Source organism: Schistocerca gregaria, chromosome 6, assembly GCF_023897955.1.
Source record: "Schistocerca gregaria isolate iqSchGreg1 chromosome 6, iqSchGreg1.2, whole genome shotgun sequence".
NCBI classification, from domain to species: Eukaryota; Metazoa; Arthropoda; class Insecta; order Orthoptera; family Acrididae; genus Schistocerca; species Schistocerca gregaria.
In genome coordinates this window covers 60465546-60479075 of record NC_064925.1, presented here as the reverse complement: position 1 = coordinate 60479075, position 13530 = coordinate 60465546, and the positions used below count along the sequence as shown (strand labels likewise).

General features: G+C 41.6%; 1 non-coding gene across 1 annotated transcript; it reads left to right on the top strand.

Annotated features, from left to right (window-relative positions):
• The first annotated feature begins 11875 nt into the window (after positions 1 to 11875).
• On the top strand, positions 11876 to 11980 carry LOC126279743 (U6 spliceosomal RNA). The gene has a single exon (XR_007551205.1). It is a non-coding gene; the product is annotated as a U6 spliceosomal RNA (small nuclear RNA).
• The last annotated feature ends 1550 nt before the right edge of the window (positions 11981 to 13530 follow it).

Sequence of the window (13530 nt, the reverse complement as noted above, 5' to 3'; positions counted from 1 at the left end):
AGCTCTGATGTTAAAATTGATAAACGAAGCAAAACTTCGGAGTAATCTAGGCACATTAATAGGATTTCTCCATCTAGGAGAAGCGTTCAACACCGTGAAATGGTGCAAAATGTTTAAACTTCTTAGAAAAATAGAATTAAGCTACAAGGAAAGACAGGTAATGTACTCACATAATGGGCAGTACAATGAAGACGGCACATATGGGGAAAAAGTAGGCAAACTGCTTATGATTTCAAAAGTAATCGCCATAACTGTTGTCTTTGTCTGTGGAACTATGATTGTTTCCAGGACCTCTCCGAAGCAAATCATTGGCCGCGAATGTCTTTCTCCAGGGCGCAGAAAATATGGAAATTCCAGAGGGGTGACATCGGGACCGTACAGGCCATGCTCTTCAGCGAAACTTCTGCAAAGTACTCAATTTCCTTCAGACGAAGAGGTGATCGCTTGGGTACCATCATGATTCCGTAGGCAACCGTAAATAGGTTTTCATGGAGGAATGACCGTCTTGATTCACAATCTGATAAATTTGTTAACAGCGATGGCGACTACATTCCAAATAATAAACGGTTCATTACTTCTTTCCATTTGTCTCGTTTTCATTTAACTGTCACTTACAGAATATGCACCAGAACAACACTGACAATTATTATTTACTTATTTACTTATATCTGCATTAATTTCACCTGTGAAGATTAGGGCTTTCAGGATCTCTCTTAGACCTGACCAGACATCCTCAGGGAGAAAGTATTTGCGAGCTAAATGAGAAATACAGTATTTACAATAATAAAAGTAATGATAAAAATAACACGTTTACTAATGAATGCGTAGGATTCAATAACATTATACAGTTTCCTAATTTCGTTCTTGTCCATTGTGAGTAGTCACGTGACAGTACAGAAGGAATCAATGTGGAGGAGAAGTTGTCTGGTTAGAGGGAGTGGAGAAATAATATGGTAATTTTTAGCAGAAGAGATGGAAGGAAGAAAACAGAAATAGTAAAGGATTAGAGAAGAGCGGAGCGGACGCTACGCCAATGATAAAGGGCAAAGATTGAATTTACTCTTGAATGCTGAATGTTGTTGTATTACGCTGGTTGAAGGATAAATTTCCTCCATTCCTATGGCTGAAATGGAGAAAGACATGTGGAAAGAATAAATGTTGAGTAAAAGTACAGCCAAGACGCTGAGCGTAGCAGATCTGGTGTTCCAATTGTGGAATGATGATTGGAATTTGATATCCGAGGAGCAGTATTAAAAGAAGATGAAGACAGGAGCACTTGGAGCCAACAGGGCGTAATGCATGGGTGCAGTGTTTCTCCTATACAGTTCAGTCTGTATATCAAAGGAAATGTAAAGGAAATGAAACAAATGTTCAGAACTGGGAATAAAATTCTGGTCTAAAAGTTAAGAAAAACAGATTAGCTCAACACTGTTACTCTCTGGGAAGTGAAGAGGAATTATAGGACTTTTCGAATGGAAAAACAGTGACTAGAAGAAAGTACAGGATAAAAGGACGTGCGTTAAGACATCGGGGAATAACTTCCAGAGCACTAGAAGGAAGTGTAGAAGTCGAAAACTTTCGGGGAAAACACATACTGCAATACGTCCATTAAATAATTGTGGACATTGGGCTTTAGTGGTATTCTGAGATGAAGAGGTTGGCAGAGAAGAGGAAGTGATGGCAATTATATAAAAAAAATTTTACAAAGCTACGTAAAAGAGTGAATGTTCTCTCGGAAGTGGTTCCAGAGCTTTTTCAGGTAGAAAGTTTTGCATAGTTTTGGCTGAGTCTTGCCCCCCCCCCCCCCCCCCCCGGACGGACAGTAATTCCTGTCCGCGACACATTTCAGAGATAGGATTCCGATAGTATTCCCATTCGGACACTCCACTGGCTAATCAGTGCGGTAGGTACTTCGCATGCAACAAACGCAGCCGCAAGACAAGTTCGATACGGACGCACTTAGTCGTTCATGAAAGTCAAGTCTGAAACATTGAAAAAAAAAACGCAAATTAGATTTAGTGTGCGATTTATCACACGTTTGCCGTTTATCAGTTTGCCGTTTATCAACATGTTTTGATTGAAGTACCTATGAAGTGGATAGACAAGTGAAGTGGATCGGAGAGTGGAATGTCAGATCTCTTAATCGGGCAGGTAGGTTAGAAAATTTAAAAAGGAAATGGATAGGTTAAAGTTAGATATAGTGGGAATTAGTGAAGTTCATTGGCAGGAGGAACAAGACTTCTGGTCAGGTGACTACAGGGTTATAAACACAAAATCAAATAGGGGTAATGGAGGAGTAGGTTTAATGAGTAGGAAAATAGGAATGCGGGTAAGCTACTACAAACAGCATAGTGAACTCATTATTGTGGCCAAGATAGATACGAAGCCCACACCTACTACAGTAGTACAAGTTTATATGCCAGGTAGCTCTGCAGATGACGAAGAAATTGAAGAAATGTATGATGAAATATAAGAAATTATTCAGACAGTGAAGGGTGGCGAAAATTTAATAGTCATGGGTGACTGGAATTCGGTAGTAGGAAAAGGGAGAGAAAGAAACGTAGTAGGTGAATATGGATTGGGGCTAAGAAATGAAAGAGGGAGCCACTTGGTAGAATTTTGCACAGAGCAAAACTTAATCGTAGCTAACACTTGGTTCAAGAATCATAAAAGAAGGCTGTATACATGGAAGAAGCCCGGAGATACTGACAGGTCTCAGATAGATTATATAATGGTAAGACAGAGATTTAGTAACCAGGTTTTAAATTGTAAGACATTTCCAGGGGCAGATGTGGACTGACCACAATCTATTGGTTATAACCTGTAGATTAAAACTGAAGAAACTGCAAAAAGGTGGGAATTAAAGGAGATGGGACCTGGATAAACTGACTAAACCAGAGGTTATACAGAGTTTCAGGGAGAGCATAAGGGAACAATTGACAGGAATGGGGGAAAGGAAAACACTATAAGAAGAATGGATAGCTTTGAGGGATGAAGTAGTGAAGGCAGCAGAGGATCAAGTAGGTAAAAAGATAAGGGCTAGTAGAAATCCTTGCGTAACAGAAGAAATATTGAATTTAATTGATGAAAGGAGAAAATATAAAAATGCAGTAAATGAAGCAGGTAAAAAGGAATACAAACGTCTCAAAAATGAGATCGACGGAAAGTGCAAAATGGATAAGCAGGGATGGCTAGAGGACAAATGTAAGGTTGTAGAGGGTTATCTCACTAGGGGTAAGACAGATACTGCCTACAGGAAAATGAAAGACACCTTTGTACATAAGAGAACCACTTGTATGAACATCAAGAGCTCAGATGGAAACCCAGTTCTAAGCAATGAAGGGAAAGTAGAAAGGTGGAAGAAGTATATAGAGGGTCTATACAAGGGCGATGTCCTTGAGGACAATATTATGAGAATGGAAGAGAATGTAGATGAAGACGAAATGGGAGATACGATACTGCGTTAAGAGTTTGACAGAGCATTGAAAGACCTGAGTCGAAACAAGGCCCCCGGAGTAGACAATATTCCATTGGAACTAATGACGGCCTTGGGAGAGCCTGACAAAACTCTATCATTTGGTGAGCAAGATTTATGAAACAGGCGAAATACCCTCAGACTTCAAGAAGAATATAATAATTCCAATCCCAAAGAAAGCAGGTGTTGACAGATGTGAAAATCACCGAACAATCAGTTTAATAAGCCACAGCTGCAAAATAATAACACGAATTCTTTACAGACGAATGGAAAAACTGGTAGAAGCCGACCTCGGGGAAGATCAGTTTGGATTCCGTAGAAACACTGGAACACATGATGCAATACTGAACTTACGACTTATCTTAGAAGAAAGATTAAGGAAAGGCAAACCTACGTTCCTAACATTTGTAGAATTAGAGAAAGCTTTTGACAATGTTGACTGGAATACTCTTTCAAATTCTAAAGGTGGCAAGGGTAAAATACAGGGAGCGAAAGGCTATTTACAATTTGTACAGAAACCAGATGGCAGTTAGAGTCGAGGGATATGAAAGGGAAGCAGTGGTTCGGAAGGGAGTGAGACATGGTTGTTGCTTCTCCCCAATGTTATTCAATCTGTATATTGAGCAAGCAGTAAAGGAAACAAATGAAAAATTCGGAGTAGGTATGGGAGAAGAAACAAAAACTTTGAGGTTCGCCGATGACATTGTAATTCTGTCAGAGACAGCAAAGGACTTGAAAGAGCAGTTGAATGGAATGGACAGTGTCTTGAAAGGAGGGTATAAGATGAACATCAACAAAAGCAAAGCGAGGATAATGGAATGTAGTCGAGTTAAGTCGGGTGATGCTGAGGGAATTAGATTAGGAAATGAGACACTTAAAGTAGCAAAGGAGTATTACTATTTGGGGAGCAAAATAACTGATGGTTTAAGTAGAGACGATATAAAATGTAGACTGGCAATGGCAAGGAAAGCGTTTCTGAAGGAGAGAAATTTATTAACATCGAATATAGATTTAAGTGTCAGGAAGTCTTTTCTGAAAGTATTTGTATGGAGTGTAGCCATGTATTGAAGTGAAACATGGACGATAAATAGTTTGGACAGGAAGAGAATAGAAGATTTCGAAATGTGGTGCTACAGAAGAATGCTGAATATTAGATGGGTAGATCACATAACTAATGAGGAAGTATCGAATAGGACTGGGGAGAAGAGCGGTTTGTGGCACAACTTGACCAGAAGGAGGGATCGGTTGCTGGGACATGTTCTGAGGCATCAAGGGATCACCAATTTAGTATTGGAGGGCAGTGTGGAGGGTAAAAATCGTAGAGGGAGACCAAGAGATGAATACACTAAGCAGATTCAGAAGGATGTAGGTTGCAGTAGGTACTGGGAGATGAAGAAGCTTGCACAGGATAGAGTAGCATGGAGAGGTGCATCAAACCAGTCCCAGGACTGAAGACCACAACAACAACAACAACAACAACAACAACAACAATGGTCAGTACAGAAAACATGAAACTGCCCGCGATTCGCCACCTAGGCAAGTAATGCGTGTAGAGCACGTCACGTATCTGTCTGTAAGCGCCACACATTCCACACCTGCGAATGAGCAAGTTTATTGATGCGGCTTGTCGCAGTGCTAGATCGTCAGTCGAGGAAATGGCCATAATTCCGATGTCACATGTAAGTCATTTTATATTTTAAATGATATTAACTGAAACAGGGAGCCAATTACTTGTATAATTCAATTATGCGCAATATAAATTAAAGTCCCTCGCAGATTACTCGTTCCACATGCATGAAAATTGAGTATATAAGCTGTGGACAGAAAATTTACCGTAAGCGACAAATTTATAACCTGGACTGTATTTTATAGTTTCCAAATGATACTATTCCAACTGGGGAATACATACCTGTGCTCAGATTTTCCCTAGGAACGATTAAGAAAGGTGATCGATGTTTTAATATACTGATCATTTAATTAATTCGTAAGTGCAAGAACCCAGGTAATTTTAACCAGCTGCCCCTACTATTACGGTGTAATTACTTCAACACTTACTAAAATGTGTAAAAACCCAAGCAATGCAGCGCTCTTATACAGGTTCAATATAATTAGCTCTCTGAAGTAGTCCTAGACGAAACTATAGTCTCACTGCGAATAAAAAGATAGTTGTTACTGTCAATAAATATGAACAATGATACATAATTTCTAGAAAGGAAGAACCAGTAAAACTTTCAAGGTGATACCAGGTCCCTGAGGAAATAGATTTCTCAAAACTCATTGTGCACAATCCTTACATGTTTTATTGTGTTTTATTGATCAACAAAACTCATTCTCCAGACCACAGGAAGTAAGTTTTGCTTGGAGATAAATTAATACACATACAGTGAGTACTACTCCAATTGTGACCTCAGCAATGTGCTTTGTTTACACTGTCGTAATGTAGTCCAAAACTATAACTAACACAAAAACATATTATAAAGACCCATTATATCGGAATAATTAATCAACACTGAGAAGATAAATGCATATTAGTACCAGTGATTGTTGGTAATTATAATTTACCTTTTTATTTGAATGTGCATGATTTATATGAGTACAAAGCCATATGGAAGAGTAATGGGATGAGGTGCGAACCCTTGGGCGAGCAGCAGCTAGGCTACATAGCCAGACAGGGGGATCACCCTTGGGGAATTCTGAGAAGGGCCGAGTGGTCAGGCTACAGGTTATTGCCACAAGCTTGAACAGTCATTCCTTTTGGCTTACTGCATTGGACGCTGCTCACAGGCAATATACATGTGACTTCCCGTGGCATAACGTCCCCAGCAGCGATTGTTATGACTTGCAGATGGAAAGTGGTGAAATGTTTTTTAGCAAGATCCACGAGACACCCATAACAGTGTGTCACAAAAAAGTGTGTCTCGTGGATCTTGCTAAAGAAACATTTCATGAAACACAAAGCAGCGTTTCTTTGGAAACACAGATAAAATCTAGAAAATGGAATGAGAACCCGTAGTTTGGGACCTCTTGGAAAGCATGGTAATTGCCGAAAGTCAGATCCACAAAAGCGAAGTGTTTACATATTATAACAACTGCCGGGACTGACTAATGTCAGAAAGCTGGAATTTAGATAGATAAACTTGACTGTACTACAGAGGCCCCTTTTCATTAACTACAGAAAGAGGTAGGGGGAGAAAGAGATGCCCTTATTCAACACTAAATGGTAGAAAGCGTGTTACAGTTACTGATAAACTCAGGGAAGGAGACCACTATCTTTTAAGAAATCTTTTTACTGATTGTCCCTCGGAATATCCGTAGCCCAGCCACTCCAAATATAGTGAAGAACGCAAAACGCAGATATACGAGTTATCGTTTCAAATATCAGTCGGTGCGAATTCTTTCGATTTTCAAAGCCTACGGGAGTCTTCATCATCAGCCTTCTCCTCTACTGGCTAACAACGTCACCAGGGTCCTTCTCTGAGTAGATGAACTGAGGGGCTTAGAAAAATTTCGGGCAGACTCGAACTCACCCGTAGGTATGGACCATTGGTGTGCCATCAATGGTTGATTCTGCAGCCGCTTCAGCCTCCATTACAGGTAGAGGTAGTGAAATCAAGTCACGACAGCAATATGACCTGTAGGGACAGTAAAGTCATTTTTTATTGAATTTCAATTAACCCCAAGCTTTATTCTGAATACAGGTTTCCAGATTCAGATGACCAATTTATTTCCAACTCCAATGCAATGCATTCTTTTCTCTATCACTGTCTGTCTTTTATACTAACATCACGATATTCATAGAATAAGTTTGTGCTTTCAATTGTTTCATTTTTATACGCAATTATTAGAAATTCTCCTCAGACCGTTTTCCCAAATATACAGAAGTTTCAGGTGTCAGTCACTTTAACGTAATAAACCGAATTAATTGCGTTTCTTGTTTCATATTGTAGTTACTGAATTTTGGTCACTGAATTTTAATCACTGAATTACCAACTCCTTGTATGAGGGAATCTAATTAATTCATGACACGCAACAGGGCCAGTTATCATACGTTTAGACTAGACAGCCCGATGTCTCCTCGCATTTTTGGTGACTTGCTCAGGATTCGTTGGTTTGTGATCTCCCGATGCTTTTTTGCATTGCTGTCAAAGAAATAAGTAAATTCATTAAGCTTAAAATTATCGTTAAGTTGCTGGCGCTTAATAGTTTGTGCATTTTTTCCAGTGAGGTTGGCATATGTTCATCGTTGTCTATCTGGTGAATCATCGTCGAACTTTTGGACAGAATTTTCTTAATTTTGTATTTGTTAAATGTTGTATGTTAGGAGGGAATCAAATTTTAGTGTGGTTGTGAGGTTTGTGAAACTGTGTGACAGATTTGTTAGTTCTTTATTGAACATCAGGTGTGTTTAAAATTTAGCAAGTGTGTTAGAATATGCCGAAGTTTACCAGAATAAGGGCGAGAAGATTGCTACGAATGAGCGAGGTAGAGAGGGAAGTTTCAAAAGCCTTAAAACTATATAGTGGTTTAAATATAATTGTCGAACTTTTGGACAGGATTTTCTTAATTTTGTGTTTGTTATGTGTTGTATGTTAGGAGGGAATCAAATTTTAGTGTGGTTGTGAGGTTTGTGAAACTGTGTGACAGATTTGTTAGTTCTTTATTGAACATCAGGTGTGTTTAAAGTTTAGCAAGTGTGTTAGAATATGCCGAAGTTTACCAGAACAAGGGCGAGAAGATTGCTACGAATGAGCGAGGTAGAGAGGGAAGTTTCAAAAACCTTAAAACTATATAGTGGTTTAAATATAAGGGCACTGCAAGAAAATATTCAGGACGTAGATACTAGCGAGCAGTGTGTCAAAATTACCCCGACACATGCCTGAAAATGACTTACAAGTTCGTGGTGCCCTCCATCGGTAGTACTGGAATTCAATATGGTGTCATCCGTGATGACAGCTTCCTCTCTCGCAGGCATACGTTCAATCAGGTGCTGGAATGTTTCTTGGGGAATGGCAGCCCATTTTCCACGGAGTGCTGCACTGAGGAGAGGTGTCGATGTCGGTTGGTGAAGCCAGGCACGAAGTCGGCGTTCCAAAACGTCCCAAAGGTGTTCTATAGGATTTAGGTCAGGACTCTGTGCAGGCCAGCGCATTACAGGGATGTTAGTGTCGCGTAACCACTCCTCCACAAGCCGTGCATTATGAACTGGTGCTCGATCGTGTTGAAAGATGCAAGCGCCATCCCCGAATTGCTCTTCAACAGTAGGAAGCAAGAAGGTGCTTAAAACATCAATGTAGGCCTGTGCTGCGATAGTGTCACGTTAAACAACAACGGGTGCAAGCCCCTTCCACACGATCACACCATAACACCACCGCCTCCGAATTTTACTGTTGGCACTACACACGCTGTCAGATGACGTTCACGGGGCATTCGTCACACCCACACCCTGCCATCGGATCGCGACATTGTGTACTGTGATTCATCACTCCACACAACGTTTTTCCACTGTTTAATCGCCCCATGTTTACTCTCCGTACACCAAGCGAGGCGCCGTTTGGCATTTACAGGCGTGATGTGTGGCTTATGAGCAGCCAGTCGACCAGAAAATCCAAGTTTTCTCGTCTCCCGCCTAGCTGTCATAGTAGTTGCAGTGGATCCTGATGCAGTTTGGAATTCCTAAGTGATGGTCTGGCTATATGTCTGCCTACTACACATTACGACCCTCTTCAACTGTCGGCGGTCTCTGTCAATCAACAGACGAGATCGGCCAGTACGCTACTGTGCTGTACGTGTCCCTTCACGTTTCCACTTCACTGTCACATCGGAAACAGTGGACCTATGGATGTTTGGGAGTGTGTAGATCTCGCGTACAGATGTATGACACAAGTGACACCAAATAACTTGACCACGTTCCAAGTCCGTGAGTTGCGCGGAGCGCTTCATTCTTTTGTCTCGCGATGTCTAATGACGACTGACGTCGCTGATATGGAGTACCTCATGGTAGGTGGCAGCAAAATGAGCCTAATATGAAAAACGTATGTTTTTGTGGGTCTCAGGATACGTTTGACCACATAGTGTATCTCAGAACAAAATCTGTATGAATAACGAGCAAGGCCAGGAGCAAGCTAAAAATGAAGTATCTGAAGCAGAGTTTAGAAGAGCAGATGAGAGTGAAACCTCAGGAACAATGGAAAATTGAGGAATTACAGGCCACGAAAGTGCAGCACAGAATGATGTCTATCATAATCCCTCACCGCTGCCACCTGAAATCTTCGACTTGCACAGCATTCTAACAGATCAAAGATAACCGACGAAAAAAAATTATGCAAATTCAAGAAAGTAGGTGAACGACTCAAAGAGAGCAAAAATCTATTTAAAAAAAAGCGAAGGGACATTTAAGAAATGTGAGGAAATATGGGATGCCCAGTTTTAAGGAATAAGTAACAACTCAAAATGTTATATGGGAAGACTGATGAGCAACTAACAACCCTGAAGCACCAGCTAGTAGATCACGTAGAGAAATTCGAAGAGAAGGGAAGTCTTTGAACAAGAAGACAGATGATAAGAAGCAAGAATTTTGTATTAGAGTAGATACACTAGTGCAGGACAATCAAGGGATGACAGAAGAAATGAGAAAAGATGTCAACACTAACACGAAGAATATGAAAACCAACGAGAAGGAATGTCAACACTAATACGATGAGTATAAAAACCCACGAGAAGAACTCTGAGACACACGCGAAGAATACTGATGCCAATACTAGACATAATGAAGCTATGAAGTTATGGAGAGCGGAGTACGTAAGGTCACAGAAGAATACAACGGGGGAAGCAGTAGAGCAAGTGGAGGTGCTAACCACTGCCGTTGAACAGATATCGACTTGTAATGAAGCGGCATGTGACAGAACGGTATCAATAAACGTAAGGTAACTTGCCGAGATAAGAGATCTCGTGCAGGAAACAACCACAAGGAGACGTTAGAATCGCCTATGAAAGAAAGTGAGAGTAGTAGATTGTCGATGAATAATAACGGACGAAAAACGTAACTATTCCAGGTGCGGAAGAATGTAACAGAGGAGAACATGAGATCCGAGAGCTTATCGAAAGATGGTTGCGACAAGGGACTGCAGTCACATTCACCTCCACCAGTAATTGCGACTACTACAGCAGGAACCATATACCACATGGATGAGGAGGAAATCAGGAAGCAGTTTGTGTAAGTACCTTTTGTGTAACTGTATTATTAATGATAATATTTATTGTATTTCAAATGTGGCGCCTTTGAGAGTAGCATTGTTATGGTTGGCAGGAGAGCCAACCGTGTTAATAAAGGAGGCCGAAATGCACGCGTTTTAGCTCACGCAGGCTGGCGTGAGGTCTGGAACATGGCAAGGGAATTAGAATTGAGAAAAACGGACTTAACTTTAATCCATTAATGATGAACGTCGCTCTTTATGGTACATGATTCACAATATCAAAAGTACGGATATTGGCGCCTTGCTAGGTCGTATCAAATGACGTAGCTGAAGGCTATGCTAAATATCGTCTCGGCAAATGAGAGCGTAGAAGTCAGTGAACCATCGATAGCGAAGTCGGTTGTACAACTGGGGCGAGTGCTAGGAAGTCTCTCTAGACCCGCCGTGTGGCAGCGCTCGGTCTGCAAATCACTGATAGTGGCGACACGCGGGTCCGACGTATACTACCGGACCGCGGCCGATTTAAAGTGTGGTGTCTGGCGGTGACACCACAAGCATAACACTGAAACGCGCAAGGCAGTATAAAACTGATAAATACAGTGGTCAAAATTAATAGCCACTTTTGAGTGCATTAAAAAAACTGCTGCAACATCTCGCGAAGCATTTACATATTCTGCTGCTGAAATTATCGAAATCCTGCCCACACTTTTTAAAAACGAAGTTCTTATGAGCCCATTTCAGAGAAGAGGCAGCGACTAAAATGCTAGTGCTTATGCAGCAACGCAAGCCATACAGCGAATATACGCGCCCCTTCTGAAAGAGTACTGTTCAAAAGAAACGCAAGGACAGACGAATACAATGACAACAGAAAATTTTGTAGAGCCGAGATGGCAGGATCCCGTTCAGTTTTTCAGTGTTAGAGTAGAGAGGAATCAATTTCCGGACGCGCCATATAGGTCAATGAAACTCATGCACCTTCGTTTGAGTAAGCTCCCTCACGAATTTCAGAAAGAGATTAATATCACTAACAGAAAAATGGACGATATTCGCGGACTCATTCAGCTGCTGAACTAATTAGGCTGGTGCATTTCGTTCAGACTCACTTTCCGCTGGTGAAACAAGTAAACGACCAGAACTGGGCAGTCAGACACCTATCAAGAAGGAACGGAAAGTAAATACGGTAGCAGCTCCCCTGGTCTAAGAGCGTATCCGCTACGGCGGAACATAGACTAAAATTGGAGCGATACAGAGAAGATTAGCATGGGCTCTGCTCAAGGATGGCACGCCAAATCTTGAAACCTTCCCCATTTTGGCCGACACGGTAGCTCAGCGTGTTCGGTCAGAGAGCTGGCTCGTCTCTGTAAAAAATACTGAGTGATCAACAACGAACATCAACGGATGACATGTGACGTCCGCTACGACCAAATACAACGAACAGTAACGAACAAAATGGGAAAAAAGCTATAGCGTCTTTGGTTAGTAACGTCCTCGATCCTGGGTTCGAATCCAGCTACTGCTTAAATTTCGATTAATAATCAGCACTGGCGTCCGAAGACTTCCGATATAAGAAGTAACGTTCATCGTTCCAACGGCTTTGTAAGAGGGTGGAGGAACGGACAGACCTATTGGACTTTTATTTGATTCATTTTACTCACAAAAAAATGGAGACGGATAGGCCGCAGACGTTGGAAGAACTGCTGCGACCATTCCATGTAGTACAGATCAATTTGTGGGCTTTTTTGGGGGGTTATCAGTCTACTGACTGGTTTGATGCGGCCCGCCACGAATTCCTCCCCTGCGCTAACCTCTTCATCTCACAGTAGCAATTGCAACCTACGTCCTCTATTTGCTTGACGTATTCCAATCTGTCTTCCTCTACGATTTTTGCCCTCTACAGCTCCCTCTAGTGCCATGGAAGTCATTCCCTCATGTCTTAGCAGATGTCCTATCATCCTGTCCCTTCTCCTTATCAGTGTTTTCCACATATTCCTTTCCTCTCCGATTCTGCGTAGAACCTCATTCCTTACCTTATCAGTCCACCTAATTTTCAACATTCGTCTATAGCACCACATCTCAAATGCTTCGATTCTCTTCTGTACCGGTTTTCTCACAGTCCATGTTTCACTACCATACAATGCTGTACTCCAGCAACTTTTTACATTGAAGGTAATGTATGTAACACAATGCTGTGCGATGGCGACAATTCGGGTGCAGTTGGATTTGCCAGTAGCTAGCCCACTAATGCTATAGATACAGCAATACGGAATAGCGCAGTAGGCAGCACAGTTGAAGAGGAATGGGCATCTCTAAAAAGGGCCATCACAGAAGTTGGGAAGGAATACATAGGTACAAAGAAGGTAGCTGCGAAGAAACCATGGGTAACAGAAGAAATACTTCAGGTGATTGATGAAAGGAGGAAGTACAAACATGTTCCGGGAAAAACAGTAATACAGAAATACAAGTCGCTCAGGAATGAAGTAAATAGGAAGTACAGGGAAGCTAAGACGAAATGGCTGCAGGAAAAATGTGAAGACATCGAAAAAGATCAGATTGTCGGAAGGACAGACTCAGTATACAGGAAAGTCAAAACAACCTTTGGTGAATTTCTAAGACTTTCCCGGCGATTTGTTGACATCTCGTAAAATCGGGTGTACTGCCGGTGGTCCGCGTCTTCCCAACACGATATTTCGACGTCGTAACTCGGCGTCTTCATCAGGTGTTCCCTGAGACTGGTTGGCGAGCTGACCTCGTCCCATATTTATGCCTGGGCGGTGTGTGGTGCTCCCTATGCCGTCCGCGCCCGCTGTGGCCATTTCTGTTGGTGGTATCAATCTCTAGGCGCTTCCTCTTCGGTCCGCGCCC